Raw genomic sequence first — 3965 nt, forward strand, 5'->3', positions numbered from 1 at the left:
TCTGCTGCTGCTCCAGCCCCTTGCTCCCACGGGGTCCCTCCGCACTGTCAGCCCTCCTGCATCCTAAACCTGGCGCATCAGCAAGACGCACGAACAGCAGCAAGCTCAGTGCAAAGCCAGCAGCAGATCCGTGGCTCCCTGGGCAGGATCCGGCCCTGGGGCCATCAAGCCAGACACCGCGCTCTTCTCAATCTCACTCTTAGCAAAAATTTCCAACCTTTGTAAGCAGCCCTGCTTTAACACATCCTAAATAACCCAAACAGTTTATCTGTGGGCCGGAGAACGTCCCTTGTAGGACACCGCATCCTGCTTGGGTTATCGTGGCCCTTCTAAACAGTTTATAAATAGACCAAGGTAAATGAGGACAACCGCTGGTTTTGAGGGAAAGCAGAATTTTTATCTCATTTCTTTTTTTAAAGCAATTCAAGGAGCACCGGTCCAGATGACAGCTCCTAAAACCCAATTTAAATTGGCTGCTTCTTTGGCCTCCAGCTGAGCTCCATCTCCACCTCACTAAAACGATAAAAAAAGGGGGGGGGATACGGGAGGACGGGGACAAACACCAAAGAAAAATGAGCTTGGCAGCTTCAGCCCCTCACATGCCGGCCTCGGCGGTGTTGTGAGGCCACCAGGAAGGTTGTGGTTGCATCGAAAGGCGACGGCCAGGCTCAGCACCAGGGCGGCAGGTGGGGCGGGTGCCGGGGCCAGCAGCCCGCGTTCCTGTGCCCGGGAGGATTTGGGGGTCACACAGTTTTTTACATTGGAAAAAAAGTGGAAAATTGGGGGGATAAATGGAAAATTTTGGAAATAATTTGAAAAAGACGGAGAGCAGTGAGTGTCTGCGGGCAGGACAGTCACCTACGCAGCATCCTGCCATCAGCATGCCCCAGTGCTATAAAAATGGACTCATTTTCCAAGGGCTGATCAGAGAAAATCGTGGTAACACTTTCCTGGGTAAACAAGTATTCACAGAAAGGCTTTACAGTGTGCAGTGAGGGCATCTGTAAAACACCCCAGAGGAAATTAAGCCATTTCCAGGCATCTAAGGAGTAAAGAAATAGGGTTTTACATGCATTTTCAAGCTATATATATTTGTTCTTTCTTTCCTCTAAAAGTGGAAGTGATTTGCAAAGGTGAGGGACCTGGGACAGGGCTTCACCTCTGCCAATGGCACAGGCAAGAGTGCAAAGACCCTTTTTTTTCTCCAGCTTCCTCTGTTCAGGCTTAAAAAATTGCATTTCCAGCTTGTTCCAATTAATTTTAAGACTTTTACATTCCATGAAATCTGAAACACACATTAAACCAGAGTTTTTCCTATTGTCACACTTTGAAACGACCGCACTACAGCTCAGCCAGCAGCTCTGGCTCAGCCTTGCCGGGCCCTCCTGCAGGGAGAGAAGCAGCTCCAGGTCCCCTCGGTGGCAGCAGCGCTCGCCTGGCTCAGGACAGACACACTCATCGCACCCCACGGGCCCATCGCATGGAGGGAGCGTTGGGGCAGCTGGGAACGAGCAGGGCTGGAAAGACACTCGCCCCGTGCCCTTCCCCAGCCCGCTCCCCGCAGCACCGCCGCGGCTGCGGGCACGGCCAGGAGGCCTGGATGCACCCCTGGCTGTGTCCGGGGAGCCTGGGAGCGCTGCGGGGATGGGGTACGGCTGGGACACGCTCGCCGCCCCACAGCACCCCGCCTCTGGGGGGTGAGGAAGCGCCGCAGGAGGAACACATCCACCTGCACCTATACATAAATAAATAAATTTTATTGCATCTATAGCAAAGCCAAACCAAGCAGGGCCCTGGAGTCACTCGCAGCCGCGTTCCTTGCCCCAGCAGCCAGCCCGGGCTCCTTCGGTGGCTGAGGACAGCCCCAGCTGCCAGCAGCCCCGCTGCAGAGCTGCAAAGCTGGCGGCTTCTTTGATCTCAGAAGATCAAAGCAAGCTGTTTCCCCGCCCTGTCGCAGCCACAGCGCGCCCAGACATTTGACAGTCAGGCACGAAGCACAGAGCGGGACGTGCCGTGGCTCACCCCGGGCAGCTCCAGCTCCCGCAGCTGGCAGACATGGACCCTACCACCCTGCAGCTGCCTACCTTTCCAGATGCTTCCATGTGCTCAGTTTTCTTGCCTGAAAAAATAAGCCAAACCAAGTAAGAGAAGCTGTGAACCACAGCCCTGGGGCTCTGCACCTGCAGCACATACAGGAAGGAGGTATCCTCTAGGGATGTCCACCCCTCTCACCCTCCCAGAGCATGTGGGTTTTGGATGGAGCCCAGGCACTTGTGGGCTGCTTTGATTTATTCAGTGGTGGGTGAGCGTCTGAGCAAGGGCATGAGGAGCTGAGCAGCCTCTGAGGGAATGTGAAGTCCCCAGGAGGTGTTTGCTGCAACAGAGTTCCCCGTATCTGAAACTGCGGAGGGAAAACCCACCAGGACCTGCTGCAGGACCACCGAGCAGGCAGCAGAGACCTCTGTCTGGGGTTAAACCAGCTGTGGTTCGACAAGATTTTGTGTCTCGTGTCCTCAGCACGTGGGCCCCAAGTGTGGCTGCCAGGAATGTCCCCAGCCACATCCCATGCTGAGCACAGCGATGAGGAGGCCAGTGCCATGTCCTGGCCACCCACCCAACCTCAGATGACAACAGATGCAGCTGGGAGTCCTACCAAGGTCTGGTGGGGCTCCTCATGTGCTCGGGCACAGACTTCCCTCCCTGCCTGCTGTGATTTCGGATTAGCTGCTGTTTATCTCTCTTGGCTTTGCCTGGACTAACACCCTACACGTTCACAGACTGGGGTTTGTTTAGTTATTAACAGAGCCCCAACAGGACAAGGACCATTTTAAGCTTCACAGTAGAACACACTGCCCAGCTCCTAGTGCCACAGGACCACGAGCCTGGAGTAAAGTACCACGGGGAAGGAAGAACACTCACTCACACCCACAGAGGAAAAGCCCTGAACGTGCACAAGGGGGAGGTAAGTGCTGCACCCCGCTGCCTGCAGCTGCATGAAGGATGCCCGCAGCGTGGGACTTCCAGGCCTTTAGACACTGAAAAACAAGGTTAAATGTTAAATACAGGTTGTTTTCTATGTTCCACAAGTCTCTCATGCACCTGCATGCACAGCAGCGTGGCCAGGGCTACAGGCTGCTCTGGTGTTTCAAGTACGGCCCTTTGGTATCTCAATTCTAGCTGCTGCAGTGCCCGCAGGTTGGGACAGAAGATTCAGCAGAGGAGGGGAGACCCCTTGGGCACTGGAAACTCATTCTTTGCTTCACGGAAGGCAAATTTTTAGTAAAAGCCAGATTTCCCCAGCCTATTCCTCCTGATGAGCAAAACCCATCCAGAAACCAGGACTGAGGAACCCTGAATGCAATCCTGAAACCCATTGCCTGATCCTGTCCCCAGGCTGGGGCCATGTTTAACCCACGGAGCTCAGGGATTATCCCATCCAACTGCCTCGTTGATCTCAGTGGTGCCAATAAGTGCGAAGCACAAGATGATGCACCCTCGGTGGCACCATATGTGGTGCTGGGAGACGTGTATTCGTGGCATAATAAAGCAATCCTACCAGTGCCTGGGTAATCCACTTATCCTCCAGGACTAAACAACTTGCCCTGAAGAACTGCTACATCTGAAGCATTCTTCATCCCACAATAAAATTATTCCACACAATTTAAGAGTCCTAAACAAGGGTAAGCAGACCCTAGAGTCTTCCTCCCACATAAGCCAAAGCATGAACACTTGCTTCTGTGTAGGGTCTTGCTCATCACAGCCAGCTGCTTCAGCCACACACAGAGACCCAGGCAGCACTGGAGCCAGCAGCCCCCCTCCCAAACCCTCCCAGGGCCACAGATGGAGACCCAAAGCAAGGGCGACAGTGCCCGGCAGCCAGGGGAGTTTCCTGCCTGCCCTTTCAGTGTGGGAAGGCTGATGCCAAGAGCCCTCTTCTGAGAGGAAAGAAAAGAATTGGTACCATC

The sequence above is a fragment of the Phalacrocorax carbo genome, chromosome 18 (genome assembly GCF_963921805.1).
Source record: "Phalacrocorax carbo chromosome 18, bPhaCar2.1, whole genome shotgun sequence".
In the NCBI taxonomy this organism is placed as follows: Eukaryota; Metazoa; Chordata; class Aves; order Suliformes; family Phalacrocoracidae; genus Phalacrocorax; species Phalacrocorax carbo.